General features: G+C 38.9%; 1 protein-coding gene across 3 annotated transcripts in view; it reads left to right on the top strand.

Moving 5' to 3' along the window:
* LOC130561536 (protein phosphatase 1 regulatory subunit 29) overlaps positions 1-18427 on the top strand; it is a 77102-nt gene that overhangs the window by 51689 nt on the left and 6986 nt on the right. The gene's annotated exons all lie outside the window — the stretch shown is intronic.

Here is an 18427-nt window from a genome sequence, read left to right as displayed (position 1 = left end):
TGATGTAAGCAAATGGGTTCCTTTTACTCTATCAAGCCCAATTTTCATTGACATTCAGCATTTGGCAAGAGCTCATTTAAAACACCAAACCCTGGTCATGGGCCTTTATGATGGAGATGAACTGTGCATCATTCCTTGACAGGTTACAAGATACACATAAGCTGATTATGATCCGGCATCTGCTGTCCTCTCCGTCCACATCTTTAGGTATTCTGATGATGGACAGTTGTGCAGGCATGTTTGCCTGTTGTTGTGATACACTCTGCAGCTCCAGTTTGTGTGTGTCTGCGTGTGCGTGTGTGTGCGTGTGTGTGTGTAAGCATGTGATCATCTAGTACTAAAAGCTCTCAACAGGCTAAATCAGGACATCTGAAATGCCACCGTTCTGTAATCATCAGAAATCAGAGTTTTCTAGGCCAGTTATGTTAGTGTGGGCATCGGTTTCTATAATTGAGCTTTTCCAGATCACAACAGCCTGTTGTCATTACATGTGCTGAATGACATGAGTCACGTTAGTCATCGCTCATCTGCTCTCTTTTCCTCTTATAGTCACTCTTCTTTTTCTTTTATCATCTTTTTTTACTCTGCCCTCTTTTCCCGTCCTCTCCCTGACACATTCTTCTCTGGCCTAGTTACAGGAGAGAAAGACAGGAATCACAAATAATCAAAAGCTTTTGTTTTCCACCAGTGCCTATTGCAAATCATGTGTGACAAAAGACAACGGAGGATGTGCTGTTTGACTAAATGTGCTGTTTTGGTCACATCTCATGATAAGGAGAGGAACTGGCGCATGTGTGAATGACTATAGACGGTTGTGGATAATTAATAAGGTGCTGTGGTGTATAAACACTGACAGATTGTCGATAGAAATAAGTTGCAGTTTAAAAGCCTTGGCCCTTACTAAACTGTATGACGTTCCATTATATTCTCATGTTTGGCATCTGTTCTGTTCTGTTTTCCCTTTCTTTTCTTCTTATTCTCCTCGATGCCTGAAGATAGAAAGTGTCCTAGTTTATTAGCAGGTTTCTACCATCAACCCTGAATAAAAGCGGCAACACGATTTAGTGAAATTAGACTAGGCAGCACATAGCAAGCTGTTTTCATGCATCCTGAATCAAGCTCAGATTCAGCTCACTGGGTTCTCAGCTCAGATTTACACTGCAGATGCGTTAGATGCACGGTATTACTGCCTTTGCCTTTAGAGCTGAACAGGAAGATCTAATAAGAAGGTTCTGGATATTGAAAGTTGTTTACTCAAAAGCCTTGAATTAGGATTCAGCAACAGGGGGTATGAAGCCACGGGCCATCTGGGGTGGGACTGCAGGGGGTCTTACAGCTTTCCTGTAGCTCAATGGTAAGAGCATGGTGCTAAGAACGCCAAGGTCGTGGGTTCGATCCCAGGGGATTGCACACTTAGAAACAAAGGTATATGATGCAATGTAAGTCGCTTTGAATAAAAGCGTCTGCCAAATACATAAATGTAAATGTAAATGAAGTGAAGTGTGAAGTGAAAGTGACCTATTAGTCAGATATGGTGACCCATACCCGAAAATGTGACCTCTGCATTTAACCCATCCAGAGAGTAGTGAACACACGCACAGCAAGTGGTGAACACACGTACACCCGGAGCAGTGGGCAGCTATCACTGCAGCGCCCGGGGAGCAAGTAGGGGTAAGGTGCCTTGCTCAAGGGCACCTCAGTCGTTACCCGCCGGCCCTGAGAATCGAACCGGCAACCTTCTGGTCACAAGTCCGACTCTCTAACCATTAGGCCACGACTGCCCCAAATGGGTCTGCCAATAAGTATTTGATCTCAAACTAATTGTGGTTACTAAAAATGAAGATACGTATGTATGCATTAAACAAAAATGCAATATTAAGAAGCTAAATTTCACTGTTTCGCCTACATTCAAGTTATTAAAGGGATTTGTCATTTTTTCCCACCCTGGTGTCATTCCATGACTTATGGTTAGAAAAAAGCAGCATCAGCATTTTTACAGTAAATATATCTCATTGTGTTCAACAGAAGAAAGAATGATACAAGAGTGAGAAAATAATGACAGGGTTATTTCTTTTTTATTTACAGTATATAGGAAAACATAACCTTAGCTAAGAAATTTACACTAATGATTGTTATGATGCTTACATTGCAAAACTATTAAAACAAAGTATGTAACTATGTTAATCTGGTCTTGTATGGAGGATTTTGTTGGTCTACATCATTTTTTGTACAGTATAGTAAAAAATGTGCTTCAAAAGGGTTTTTCGATGCCATCGAAGAACCTTTTGGTTATATAAAGAACCTTTAACATCGAAAGATCCTTTCTGTTTCACCAAAGGTCCTTTGTGGTGAAAAAAGGTTCTTCAGATTATAAAAAAAGTAAGAAAGAGATGGTTCTTTTAAGAACCTTTGACAGAATGGTTCTTTGTGGAACCAAAAATGGTTCTTCTTCTATGGCATCGCTGTGAAGAACCTTTTAAGCAGTGTGTAAGAGTGTAACAGGCTTCTGCCCCATCTCTCTATCCAACGGTCTTTGACCTAAAAAACTTGAAGAAACTTCAGGGCGTTTCCTGCCTTGGCTGTTTTTTTCCCACAATGCTTTGATCCGATAAGGCCGGCGATACCTTTGACTTCAGCTTTGTTGTGCTGTTTTCCCAAACAACGATATAACTCGCTGGTTAACCACCGTAGTACAATGCATCGTTGGGTAAATTAACAAGGTAGTTACGACTGTTTCCCGAAACCGTAGTAACTCTGTTGGAGATCCATTGTTTGAACCAATTTGGTTCAGCAATCTACCTGTAGTTGATGACGCCACACAGGCGGTGGAGTAATGACCTCTACTAATAAATACGTTCAGATCTAATTAATGTCAAATTCTTGCTGTAAATAACATACATTGCATTTAAGGACTACTTTTGTTATCCTATTTTTTATCTGTTGTTTTATTTTTTATTCATTTATAAGTGTCCTCCTACGTCATTCCGCCCAGGGATTCCTAAGGATCCTAGAGCACACAGGTCATGTGCATTTTTCAAACAACATCGCTTCTATTTTCTTGACAAACTAAAAGATGTCAAATTTAATTTGTATATATTTAGAATGATGGGTATGGAATGCGCTGCGTGTTGCTTGCATACTTTGATCAAAAGCTTGATGCATGTAAGTCTACATGTCATAATAATAAGGAACGATGCTTCTAACCACAGCTGTAGACCTGTAGTTCAACTTTGCGATTGATTGTTGAAATGATGGTTTTGGGAAACACTTAAATTGTTGGCTATGCTGGAACAACGGAACTTGTGACCATAGTTGGCTAACAATGCTTTTGGGAAACGCACCCCTGATTGGTGAGCGTGGCCTCAAAATGGCGTAGACCATTTCCCTGCCTGTCATCTCCAGTGAGACTGAAAATACTGCGTACAGACTTCTCATCCCCCACCCACACATATACACCAAAAACCTCTCTCTCACGCGTACACACACACTTCACTCTCTCTCTCTTTTAATCATTCGTTTTCTCTTTCTCACTTTAATCACTCTCTATTGCTGTCTCTCTCACTATTTCCTCTTACTTTTCAAGACTCCAATCTGCCCTCATGGCAGTACTGCTAAACCAGATGGCTCACACTGCACCTGATCCCTTAACTTCTTCTAAAAGTCAGATCAGTCTGAGCTTTAAACACTAGAGTTATTTTGTAGCTTCCATTATCTGTTTTTCAGTTTCACTTAGTTTAAAAATCAGAAAGAACATAATTGTAATGGTTAAACATTTTGAATACTTGATTGTGATTGGTATGATTCTGTTTTTGTGTGTGTATGTGTATGTGTGTAAATACAGTATACAGTGTGTGTGTGTATATATGCAAATAAACTCTTCAATATATTGTAGTGGCCAAAAGTGATGTCCAGGGGAGCATTTTAAACAATATTTGCTTTAAATGCCCCCTCAGGTTAGATTAAACCCTCAAAATATGAGGTGTTTGGTACAATATGGACAAAACAATAAGCATTTAATCTATTTAAAATCAAACTACAGCATTTTATGGAATCTGGGTTTAATTCTAATATAGGCTACCACAAATGCATAGAAAAGCAAAAAGCTCTAGGGAAATTAAACATACATTGACAAAAATTGTATTTGTTATTAATATTTTTTCATTCTCTCTTGTGGTAATGTGTTGTAGTCATTCTCCTGGGCCTTGACTTAATAAGGTTTGTCCATTTGTAAAATCTACCCAATACTGTGCTTTAGTTTACACTTCAAACACAACTATGCAACATGGATTTTAATATTTATTAATATTATTAATTATAGAAATAAGACCGACAGTGTGATCAGGACCCGACGCGAAGCATCGTATCGTGGGTCTTGTATCACACTGAAGGGGCTTATTTCGCGATAACAGCCGGCTGCTTGTACATTATCCCGCTTATAACACGGCTGCTTGCCACATGAGAAAAAAAACTGGACATGAAAGGTGAATTTGAAATATTTTATTAGCACATTTTTACCGAATGCAGACCTTCCATGAGGAAAAAAGGTTTTACGGTAAGAAATGGCATTCAAATGTCATGAACAGGCAATTAGGTTTCAACATTTGTAAATATAATGTCATATATGTTATTAAAAGACATATTTTTATTTAATTTGTCAGAAGAACCTGTCAAAATGATTTGCTGCATCCGGGTTACCGTGCGTTATTAGTTATGAGTTGTTATCTGGGAATAACGAATCTGCAAATGTCGCGACTGGCCAATCAGAATCAAGCATTCCAATGAGCCGTGTAATAATACTTAATAATGACCTTTTTTAAATACATTTATTACAGGGCTCATTTGAATGCTTGATTCTGATTGGCCAGTCGCGACATTCCAAGGGTTGTTATTTTCAAGTAACAACCGCTCAAAACTAATAACACCCTGTAACCCGGATGCTGCAAATCATTTTGAGAGGGGCAGTTTAATATTACACAAAAATTAATTATAAATATGTCTTTTAATAACATATATGACGTTATATTTACAAATGATAAAACCAATTTGCCTTTTCGTGATGTTTGAACATAGTTTCTTACTTTAAAACCGAAACTAAACGGCTTTTCCTCGCGGAAGGTCTGCATTCGGTAAAAATGAGCTAATAAAATATCTCAAGTTCACATTTTATGTCGTTTTTTTCTCATGTGGCAAGTAGCCATGTAATAAGCGGGATAATGTACAAGCAGCCGGCTGTTATCGCGAAATAAGCCCCTTCGGTGTGATACAAGATCACACTGTCGGGGCTTATTTCTGCGATAACAACCGGCTGCTTGTACATTATCCCTTACCTAACAATATTTTTCAATACAGTGAAGAAAATAATATTTCAAAGGCGACAATTGTAGATAGTTGTGTCATAAGCTTCACAATGGGGTCCTGATCAGCCTGTCAGGTTTCCTTCTACAGCTTACAAATGAATATATTACCCCTTTCATAAGGTTTGAATGTCTGTTTTTTGTCCTGGTGTCATCCATCACTGAATGTCATCATTTTCAATACACCATTAGTAACTCTGGCCTGGCTATCAGCCTATGCACGTTGTAAAAATAACCACTCAAGTGAAGGAGCATTGGGCTGCTCAATGCACTCTCAGTTGTGATGTGTGGCAGGCAGACAGATTAGTGAGGTATTTCCCACTGTGCTTGTATGTCTTTGGATTGGCCCTCTGTGGCAGGTAGCAGCGTGTGTGTATGTGTGTGTGGGTCCGTATGTACTTCTGACGAATAGAGTGCTGGGAACCGCCCACTAATACCTGTCGATCTATCTAAGTCAGCACATATCTCTCAGCTATCCCTCTGGAATATTGCCATTCTGATACACCACTGAAAAGAGAATTAATAAGAACCATCATTAGCAGAGGATGCCATGGGCCTCTGAGGAAGACAGAGAGAGAATTCAGGGAGAATGGAAAGAGATTGAGACTTGGGAAGAAGAGGAAGAGGGTTCTAAAGACGTCAAGGCAATCAACAAAGAAAGTCAATAGCGATGCAGAGAGAAGCAGGAATGTTTAGAGAACACGCAAATGTTTGTATGTGCTGTATGTATATAATTGATTTATTTCTGACTATTGGACTCAATTATATTTATGTACAAGTGTGTTTATGTGAATACATATATGTCAGGGTCAGCGGGAGAAGAACCCAATTGCAGGCAGCGGTTAAGGGATTAACAAAAAAACAAGATTTATTCAAACACAACAAAAACCAACGATGGGGTAACAAGGACAGGATTAAATAACAAAACAGGAAAATAAACACTTCCCACGAGGGGGACAAAATATGATAACAAGAAAACTAGACTTACACTAAAATGACAGGAACAAGACTAACTAATAACACGGCATGAAACACGACAAGGTAATCCAAAAGACAAGACAGGGTAACCAAATCCACAGGTAGACAGCTAGGCGAGGACCGCGGCAAGGCAAACAGGACATGCAAGCAAATGGTACAAAACGAACCAGCACAGGACAAGAGACACAAGGGCATAATATAGGGGAACTAACAAAGGATAATTAACAAGGGACAGGTGTCGGTAATGAAACACTGAAGGGAAGCTAAACGAGAGAACAAGAGGGGCGGGGCCAAAGACGAGACCGGAGAAAATACATATTATGTCGAGGCCGACAATAATATGTTTCTCTCCACACAAAACAAGAGGCTCTGCCACAAGACCAAGAAAGACATGACAGGAAGAGGCAGAACCATGACAATATAGGCATATGTTTTCATGTGTATACATATACATATAGACATACTGTATGTGTGAATGAGTGTATTTGTGTATTGTGGCACTGCAGTATATTGACTAGAACTGAACGGATGATATAAATTATGACAAATAGGCAGTGTTCCATCATGCTGTACTTCCTCATAGCTTTCCCAATATTTCAGCAGCATGGGGAGAACCTGTTGGCATGTGCGAGTGTGTTGCTGAAAATGTGTGCGCTATCTCATTTCTGTGTGCTTCAGCAGACAAGTGTGGTGACTCACCCCTTCATTCCTCATTAACATTCTGGGCAGTAATCACTTAGTGAAGCAGAGCAGGATGGGAGGGGGTTCTCTGCACCTTCTTCTATCATTCAGGCTGTTTCTTTCAATCTTTTTCTCTCCCACAATTCAATTTGTATTGCCAAAGCTAAAACGAATTTGCTGCAGACAATGGATTGAATAGAACGAACAACAGTCTGAGTAAATAATGAAAAAAGCAAGAAGGAACAATAATCATAAAGAATGATAATGGAATCTGGCTCTTTCAACTTCTCGGCTTCCTACCATCTCATCATTATGACTTTTAGAAGCATCCTCTCGTTATTTTTTTCCTGTCTTCCAAAAGCTTGTTTCAAATGAGTATGACTTTATTTATTCCATCGAAGGAGAAGTTTGAATGAAAGTTGATGGGGACAAGCTGTCAAGCTTATAAACGGAAAGTGGGTAGTTGACAAATAAACCGTAAATGCTGTGGTGTGACAGCAAAAAATAAAAAAACAGATTGTTAATAATGTGTCATGAAAACACTAGGGAAGAACCCAATTGCAGGCAGCGGGGGATGAAGGGGTTAACAAGGATTTTTATTTTAACAAGCACAAAACAAAACCCACGATGGGGGAAAACATAATACAATAAGATAATAACAGGACGAAGACTAACTAACACTAACCTGAAAATAAACAACACTAGACATAAACTAAACTGAACACTTACTAGTCTGACGGGGGTTTTCACAGCAAACAGGAACACGAGCGTGGGGACATCGACCTCAACCAAAGACACCATATACAAACAAGAGCAACAACACAATGAAACATGAGGGCATTTTAAAGGGAAGACAAATGAAGGGTAATCAACGAGGGCAGGTGGGAAACATTAGACACGGCAGGGAAGCAATACATGAAACGAGAGGGGCGGGGCCAATGACAAGACACGAGAAAGCACATGAGACGTAAAAACTTAAACAACTCATGGCTTTCTCACATAAAACAAGGGATCCTGCCGTGATTCTGCTACAAGATCAAGAAAGACATGACAAGATGGGGCAGAATCACGACATAATGTTATTTTATATTATTAATACATATACTGTATATATATATATATATATATATATTATTAAATATAACTTAACCCATATATTCTAAGTATATAATACATATAATCTTTCTGAAATCATATAACTTTATGTAATGTTTTATTCACTGAAAACCTCAACCCCTGAAAATGTTCTCCACAGATGTCACCATTCTTTATCATTGTATAGAAAAAGAACAGCCAAAGGTCAGTTAGTATTTATTATACCATGGTCTGTTTGAATACTGGATTCTGATTGGCTGGAAGGTGTGCATTAAAAGCCTTTAACACACGGGTAGCTCCAGTCAGTTTGATTACATTTAAAATTAACTGACAAAATAACTGTAATTTTCACCTGTTTGATCTAAAATTACTCTGTAAACATCAATAAAAGCTTTAACTTGGCAAATAACCACGGTATAAGCGGGATAATCAACGGCTAGCCGTGCATTAAAGGATTTTCCTTTAAATTCCTCCCCTTCGCGCCGGGTGGTTCTTCGCCTCCACGTCGTGCATTAAAATCCTTTAATGCGCGGCTAGCCGTGGATTATCCCTTACGTATTTTCCTAATATTTGTGACTCTGGACCACAAAACATAAGTAGCACAAGTATATTTGTAGCAATAGCTAACAATACATTGTGTGAGGCAAAATTATCGGTTTTTCTTTTATGCCAAAAATCATTGGGATATTAAGTAAAGATCATGTTCCATCAAGATATTTTGTAAGTTTTCTACTGTAAATTTATAAAAACTTTTTTGTGAGTGGATGCAGCAAAATTGTGAACAAAAATGGCCGTAAACACGCCTACAAACTTTGTAAGTTTGTTATCTATGTAAAGTTTAGAATTTCTGCTTTCAGGTTCATCTACTCTCCACAACGCCATAACAGCGGTAAGCCAATAGAGAGCTTTAAAACAAACCTATTAGCAACGGCCTGCCACAGTGCCTCTTATGGATAACTTTAAAGCCGATTTTCTCAATATTTTGATTGCATTTTGATTTTTTGCACCCTCAGATTCCAGATTTTCAAATAATTGTATCTCAACCAGATACTGTCCTATCCTAACAAATCATACATCAATGGAAAAGTTATTCAGGTTTCAGATGATTTTTCAGATGAAAAATTTAACCTGATGACGGTCCAAGGTTATTTTTGGATTTTTGAGTGAACAGCCTTATTATACCCTTTTAATTACTTCTCATTCTGTCTGGATACAAACAAGCTGATCTGAACTTGGGACGTCTACAATGATTTTTATGCAGTTGCATGTACAGTTCTGTTACTTTTATTGGATTTGAATCATTGCTTTAAAGTGTGTCCAATGAGGTATATCTTAATCTAAACAAATAAATTATGTTACAGCTAAAATTTCTGTACAAAAGATCTTATCATTGGTGCTGGTAGAGCAGAGGTTAGACATGAAGAGAGGCTTGTGTATTCTCACTGTATAAAGATCTATGTCGCTGTCCGTGGTCCTGATCTCAATGCAAGTGCTCATTTACGTGAAACTTTTCTTTTTACATACGTTCGTGTAATTGCAGGATATTAACTTACAAGACAATTCCTCTGACAAGCCTCCCTTAAAGACAATGTAGCTGTTATATATGATATATAATTATCTGCATATATGTGGAGCTATTTAAAGGCATGCGCTACAGTGGTGCAGTGATACGTCGCAATACAGTCCCTGCTTGCCATGATTTTACAGTCATATAAGAAGTCTCTAGGCTGTGTTAAGTACTCTGAGGTTTGTATTGGTTTGGACGGTATTATGCAGTTAGGCTGTTTGCTTGTTTGGCTGAAAGGGCTGCAGTAAATGAAGAGAAAGTAGCAGTGAGAGGCTGTCCTGCTCTTTGACAGTGACATATATTTTGCTCTCCTGCAGCAGAGCCTTCAGACAGCCCAGCTGCTCTGTGTCCTAACTCTGTCACACCGTTCCACAGCTAACAAGACAGGCCAGTACGACCACGCCAGTACATGCAGTAAAAGACATCAGCACACACACATTATTGTGATTGTGAGCACATTCGGAAACACGCAAGTATATTTGTGTAAAAGCACAAGGTAAACTCTTGGGGAACATACATGCATACACATATGCGCTGATCAAAGCACAGCTGGTGCAAAGCTGTGGAACTGTGAAGCTTTGTGATTGTCTTCTGGGGTAAACACTGCTCTGCATGCACTATAAGATTAACAGAATAGAGAGTATTTGTACTTTATAAGAGATCTGAATAGATTTGTAATGAAATCTATTTTCCTTAAAGAGAGAGAATTGCAATGTTCCTTAAAGTTTGAGTGTCATTTCTTTTTCCTATTTAAACATCTCTTAATTTTGAGAATTGAGTGAAAATTCTACTGCTAATATTAACTATGTCTTGTAGTCACTGCACAGGGAATAATCTGTTTCTCACTATCTGTCTCTCTCTCTCCGTTTCTGTCTTGTTTGTACAGCATTGTGTTCATCTTCTCATTTATGTGCATGCAGTCAGAGCTTTGAGATCACTGCAGTGTTACCGTTACAGTGCCGAAGAAAAACACTATGTATTTCCTGAATATGTTTTTGGGGCTTGCTGATGCAAAACTCATTTTGATATTTTTGGAATTTGCCTCTACAAGTGCTGTGAATGAAAAGAGCCCACCCACATGTCTCTGAAATTCTGGTTTATGTTGGTTTTAAAGTTTCAGCATTAGTACTGTGGCTCAACGTGCCAAAGCACGACACAAGCAAGACAAGTCACCATTAAAAGTGTGATGTAATTCATACTGTAAGTAACTGTACTCACTGCCTTGGAAGGGGTTCGTGAATGCTGAAATGTGAAAATTTGCTGTCAGTCTCACCCTCAGGCACTGGGGGATAAATTATGTAAGCCAAACTGCTCGGGCAGCTTGGCTATGAGTTACAGAGAATCTGAAGTCCTTCTGTATCAAATCAATTCATGAAAGTTCATGTTAAATACTGCCTAGCGGACAGAGAATGCAAGGTTTTAGAGAACCTGTAAGTGACAAAAGTGCTATTCAAGGTGTGTTAGACAGAAGAGTTGCAGGGCAGGAGCATGCAACATGTTATAAATTGTAGATGAAGGGCAGGAATGTGTGTTAAATACTCTCTGGTGTGGTTAAATGCAGGATTTGGGACATTCCTCGTCTCTCCCTGCGGACACCTGAGACACTTGAAACTGGGTCATGCAAGTTGGCTCTCTAGCAAGGCGTGATGGGACATGTAGCCCTCATTTCCATCTCCTATCTTCAAGCTCTCCCGTGAGGCAGCGAGCGCAGCTCCCGTCTGATCCCTGGTGTCTGGATTCCCCTGCTATGCCAACCCTCTCCACAGATGGGGTTGTCTGCTCAGGATGGGCGGCTGTCCCATGAACAGCACCTTACTGCCAGAGATAGACATGGTTTATTGCTTAGCAGCCTCAGAAATGCTGCATGTGCGTGCTGTTTTTGTATGTGTGTTTAGGGCATTAGCCTGTTTGGTTAGCCATGGATGTCAACTGTAACCGCAGATGGTTGAACACAGAAGCTTGTTCACCTTGTTTCTGAAGCTGAATCAGACTTCTTTATGATGCCAAAAAAGCATCAGTTCGCCAAGCCACAGATTTTGCAGTTTGTTATTCTTCTTGTGGTAACAGAGGCAAGGGCCACATCAAACAGATATAACACATTCTGAACTGAGCTTAAAGTGATCGTTCACCCAAAAATGAAAATTCATCATTCACTTACCCGCTTGTCATATCATAGCTGTATGACTTATATTTCTTCTGCAGAACACAAAAGAAGATATTTTGAAGAATGCTGGGAACCGAACAACGGCGGTACCCATTCACTTCTATTGTATGGACACAAAACCGGTGCAAGTCACGCAATGGGTAGCACTGATGTTCTTTTGTGTTCTGCAGAAAAAGTCAGCTTTATTGGCCATTTAATAAAGCCACAAATACCAGTACAATGACGAGTGCAAACCGTAGTAATCACGGTGCGTGATTCATTTAAATACCCATAAAGTTTGGGTCTGAACTCCTATACACCTCCTATACTCCTGAGGAAACGCCTAATGCATATGCAGTAAGGTCAGTCACAAAAACACGTCCACGTGTCCACGCATTTTCTAGCATAAATACCGAAAATATTTTTTTTACGCCAAAAGAGGCATACAGATACAGTACACATGCTTGAGGTGGACATATTGCTGCTTCGTTTGTGGGTTCACCCAAAAATGAAAAATCTGTGATTGTTTCCTTATCCTCATGTTGATTTAAACGTTTATGAGTGTTTTTCATAGATTTGAATTGTCACTTTTTGACTTGATTGGACATAAAACGCAGCTTCAACATTCGTAAAAATTTTCCCTTTTGTATTTAGACAGAAAGTCATGCAGGTTTTGCACTGAATTCAGAGTGGGTAAATGATGACAGAATTTTTGGGAAAACTATGCGTTTTTAATTCCTTCATAATTTTTCACAAATGTAAATAATCCCATAATATAAAACATTGTGCAGTGCACCGTGCGACTGTGTGAATCACAATGTACAGTGATCAATCTGCTCTAATTAGAAAAGAGAGTGCAGACCTCCTTGCTGTGGGATTTTGTGTAAGTGAATGTGTGTGTGCGTGCGTGCGTGCGTGCGTGTATCATACACACACACACACATATCTGGTTTACTATATCCGTGGGGACAGTCCATAGGCATAATGTTTTTTATACTGTACAAACTGTCCCCTACCCCTAAACCTAAAGATCATAGAAAACTTTTTGCATTTTTAGATTTTTAAAAAACATTGTTCTGTACAAATTATAAGCTTTTTTGCCCACGAGGACCTCAATTTTGCTCCCCACGGTGACACGAGTCCCCGTGTGTTGGTGTGCATTTAGGTTTAGGTCCCCACCGGGATATAAAAACATGTCCGCACGTGTGTGTGTGTGATGCGTGCTCGCGTGCAAGTGTATGTGTGTGTGTGTGTGTGATGCGTGCATGCATGTGTGTAAAGAAGCATTTCTCCTCGAGGTGCTATTGACGAAGCAGAAGAAAAGGGTCGTGTCTTGTTTACCAGAGTGTAGCTGTTAACACTTTTAGTCTTGAACAGAATACACTCCCCACACCCCACGGGAAGGTTGAACTTCGCTTACACAGCCTGAACTTCACCCACAGATCAAAGCCCGGGCAGCTTTTTTCACTCTCTTTCTTTGTGTGTTTCTCACTATGTTCTTTACTTTGTCTCTGGGGGCATACAAGCATTAACTAAGAGAGACTCGGAGTCACTGGGTGATGGTCAGCCTGAGGGTCTATACAAGATAGAATACATCTATATACAGTATATGTCTGTCTAGACATACTCTTACATTGACATTAACTTACATACATTGACATTATCAGTCCACTCACACATTTTTGCACAAAGTCAGTTCATAGTAAACTTAAAACAATCTCGCGGGGTCAAAAACCAGCTTCTTTTTCATCCAGTTACAGCACTTCAGAGGGAACATTTAAAGTTTTTTTTGTTTCATTCTTTTCCTTTCTATGTAAAAGATTGATTCCTGAATAAATTGGTTAAAACTAAGCACTATCACACTATTATCGCTTGTGGTTCAGTAAACATACATACAGGGAATTTCATTTGATTTTTGTGTGCATTTTATGGATGGTCAAATGATTAGGAACATTATCATACCTGTATGCACATCCATTGTGAGCTGATTCAGAGCCTGGTTTGCAGTTTTGCAGTGATGCTGTACAGTAAAGTATGTCAGGTCACTGTAGTCTGCCACATTCTTCAAAACAGTTTGCGCTATAAATTGATGTGTATCATTCTTTTGTGAATCGAGTGCTAAAGCAACAGACAGTGTGTGGGTGCAATTTATTTTTAGTGCCTTCCACATTTTTTGCAGGTTCCCCCACAGCACGCTAATGCTAATACTCACTTAACACGGTATGTGTATCTGTGTAGATTGTCCCTTATGCTGCGTGTGTAACAGACAGCCCTAAAGCCCAGTTACAGTAGGTGTATAGTGATGTTGTGAGAGGCTCCAGCAGCAGGTGTGTTACACAAACATATGCTCCCTGTGGGTTTGTTAGAGGCTTGGCATAGCTCCTACTGCAGATGTTAAGCTGTATTGGCTGAGCTCTGCTTCACCACAGGCAAACAAACCTGATGAATCACGCCACCTCACATGGGTCTCAAAACACCTCACTGTGCCTCACATTGCTTCAAACTGTCTCACATCATGTTACTCCGTCTCACGTTGATTCAGCCTTCCTAAAAACACCTTAGACTGCATTGTGTATATTTCTCACCACCTCATTTCACGTCAAAGTGCCTCATGTTGCTTCAGATACTCTTACATTATTCCAGCTCACCTCACAAAAATTAAAAATCTATGATAATTTACTCAGGTTTTCATTTGCTGCACAGTCATTTTACTGTGATTCACCAAAACCCATCTGAGTAAGTGGAAAATGATCCGTGAGCTGGCACTCTTTATTAAGAATTTAAGTGAGGATTGTATTGAATTTATCCAGACAGGTAGCCTATTCATTAAATTATCTCCTCCAGTGTTTCAAAGAAGAAAAAGTCACTTCTAGATCGCATACTGTGACAGTATGTTTCATTTTCATTTTTGGCTTCTAACAATAATGACAACAAAATCAAGGTAAAGCCATTATTGTGCCCCCATTCCTTTTCGGACAAATTGTTTAAATTCTTTTATTATTTTCTTTATTTGAATGTATGCTTTCATATGTTTTTTTTATATATATAATACAGTGTTAAATTGAATTTACGAGAGGTGGACGGTATTTAAAGATTTTTACTTTTACTCAAGTACTGTATATTTTTCAAGTATCTGAGATTTTTTTAGTGTTTACTTTGGGGAAAAAAAATACTTCACTGCGTTATAAAGCATATGTCATACTTTTACTCCACTACATTTCATAAATACAGAATATACATAAAAAATCTAATACTTTCCCACTTTTAAAGTTAAAAAGTAAAAATACTTAAGTAAAAGATCAGAAGTAAAAGTACTATATTTGAGCTTGTACTTAAATAAAAAAAATGTATTCATGAAATGTAGTGGAGTAAAAAGTATGATATATGCTTTGTAATGTAGTGAGGTAAAATAATGTATTATTTACTAAATTTGGTTATCGACTTTGTCGTGATCTCAACATTGGGCAAAATAATTTTGATTACAATTTTACTTCATGCTACTTTTCTTTGTGATGTGACCATCTGTTCTTTGACCTGACGTATTAACAACACAGCAAAAAAATGTAATCAGGTGTTGTTGAAAAATATAACAAACCATATACAGTATAAATATAGGGAATATATTTATTGGTATTTATATCATGTTTGAAAAGATCCGTCTGCCTCACATTTTTTCCACTATCTCCAATTTATTCACTTTTAAATTTCAGCTCTCGAGGCCTCATTGAATGGAATAGTCTCTATCTAATGCACACGGAGCATCTCTGGGGAAGCAATATACCATCTGGCTATTTCTCACCTACTGTTTTTGAACATACTATTCATTACGCACACTGATTTTCAGCTGCTATAGGCGTAGGTGATTTTGGACACAAAGAATAACAGAGACTTTGGTCTTGGGTGAAGTATTTCTTTAAAAGGACACCTCACGCTCCTTCAAACCTTACATTGCCTCACAGTCACACGTTGCTTCGGACTTCTTCACATCTTGTCAATCTGCCTCACATGTCTTCAAACTGCCTCCTGTCACTTGTTACTTCCTCAGATTGCTCAAACTGACTCGCATCACCTCACACTGCCTGACATTGCTCCAAAATAGTAAGAAAGAAAAGCACAGCCAGCCCGCCCCCCTGCATAAGTCTCAACGCTGTCACGGTTACCTGTCAGCGGAGACAATGAGACGATGGCATGTCTGTAAAACAGCTGCTCTCAGTGCTGTTCTAGTCAGCAGCAATGAGGACATGGCTAAAACAGGGTTACAATGTCACAACACCACATTCCTCCAGCTCTCCTACCAGCACTATAGACCTCAACAAACATAACCGTTGCCAAATCTTTATATATTCCTATATTTTCTTGCCTTCTCTCCTCCTCCTCACATTTTCTCACTTGAGCTTTGGGAAAAGTCAAAACTCGGCAGAAATATAAAGCGCACTTGTGCAAGATATTGGAAGGCGTACATATTGTATCTTTTAATATGTTTTAATGTGTACTCTGGAGATGTGGGATTTAGCCACACAAAGCAAAATGATGGCAGGGTGTTCGGTGTTCTGTGCCCACGCGGTACATACATTATCGAACAGTGTCTTATTTTATCGGGGAATATCACGTAAAAACAAGACACATATGGTCCCACACATACACACGCTGATTCTTCCATGTAGCAAACCACCCACTCAGACCCTGTTAGGATTCACTCAAAGATTTGGCTGGCAGATGGAAAGACTGATATAAGACGTACCTACCTGTACTTAAATTTAGACCCATTCTGTGTACAAAAATGTCATTTGGATTTACAGTAATCTCTTTATAACTAATTAGGTAATTGTGTTGGAGAGACACCCATTCGTCGTTGGCATTCACGGTAACAGCTCCTTCCAAGTTTAGCCCAGGTGCCAATCTGTCTGTTGCTCTGACTACTGCATGAAATAATGAATACAGGAGAGAAACACTTTGTGTGCGATCAATCAATATCTCATGGTGTAAAAGTATTAAGTGTGAAATAAACGAGCACTTTTTAGCCTACTGAGGTTATGCTATAGGTCTTTATTTATTTCAGCCTCTCTCTCTCGCTTCACACGTGCTGCTCTCTCATTGGGATGCACCTCCGTGCCTTAGCCCCAGCCCTAATTAAAGCTTCCTTTGGGCTTCACTATGTGGAGCACTAAAGCAGATCACATCTCTGGTGGGCTGAGGAAGAGAGCGAATGAGAGGAGCAAGTGAGAAAAAGTGGAGAGGCATCAAGATAGACATGTTCAGACTGCCAATGTTGCCTGTGATAGCGCTGTGCTCTGTGATTGGGATTTCACGTTTCATTTCAATTCTCATTGTTTTAGTCATATTTGGCACTCGCTGCACTGAGACTTGGTAGTGATCTAAAAACAATGGCAGATGATCTCTAATTATTCTTAGGATGGGGTTTTATACCAGAATAAATTCCAAATAAGCTTTTATGTATTGAGTGTCTGTAAGAAAAAACAAAGCAGAATGATGAGACACGGTTCGTGTAAAAGGCAAACAAAGAGAAAATATACTGTTTAAAGGGGGATAAAGAGAAAGGCAAGGGAGTTTTGAGCTACAGTAAATGTGTCAAAGAATTGTTTCACAACCTTGGCCTTCATAGCAGGGTGGGTTTATTAGTGGACTTGCTCTGACCGATTTTACAACCAGGATTTTATTTTGAGGCCCTGAAGATTGTTGTTAGAGAATTTTTCAAAGTAATATATAGTATTGTTGAATCCTTGGGTTAAATCACTTATTCCTGTAACTTTAGTGTTTACTGATGCTACTCAAAAGAAAAGCTACTGTAAGACTCATGCGCAATGTGGACCAAGCAACAGATCTGTGCGTGTGTACTCTTAAAATTCATTTTTGATTGCATTTAGATTTAGCATTTAATTCAAATGCATTTTAATCCTCTTCACAATAGATATTTTCCTCTGCAACATACAGTGGGGATTAGACGGGCTGATATTCAGAAACCTTGCATAACTGCTTGATTGATGACGTTTGCCATGTCTGGATGCCACATCAAGTTTTATATGGAAGCCTGACAGATAAGTCATAGGCTGAGACAAACAGGCCCATTCTGGAAGGCCCATACATCTACTGACATTTTGACAAGTGAAGCTATGAAAGCCAAGAGCGTTAAACAATTAATTGAAGGGACATATCACCCAAAAATAAAAATTGTGTCATCATTTACTGACCCTCGAGTTGTTCCAAACCAAAATATTTGGAAGAATGCATATAACCAAACAATTCTTGACCACCATTGACTACCATAGTTAAAAAAATGACAATGGTAATCAAAAGTGCCCCAGAACTGTTTGCTTTCCTACATTCTTCAAAATATCTTCTTTTGTGTTCAACAGAACAAAGAAATTTATAAAGCAATATTTCCTACTATGGTAGTCAATGGTGGCCAAGTTTGTTTGGTTACAAGCATTCTTCCCAATATCTTTCTCTGTGTTCATCAGAACAAAGAAATGTATACAGATTTGGAACAACTTGGGGGGGTAAAGACAGAATTTTCATGTTTTTTGGGTGAACTTTAAAGGGTCATATGACAGGGCTAAAACGAATATTATCGTTTGTTTTAGATGTAAT

Source organism: Triplophysa rosa, linkage group LG11, assembly GCF_024868665.1.
Source record: "Triplophysa rosa linkage group LG11, Trosa_1v2, whole genome shotgun sequence".
Lineage (NCBI taxonomy): Eukaryota > Metazoa > Chordata > Actinopteri > Cypriniformes > Nemacheilidae > Triplophysa > Triplophysa rosa.
This window is presented reverse-complemented; position numbering and strand designations above follow the sequence as displayed.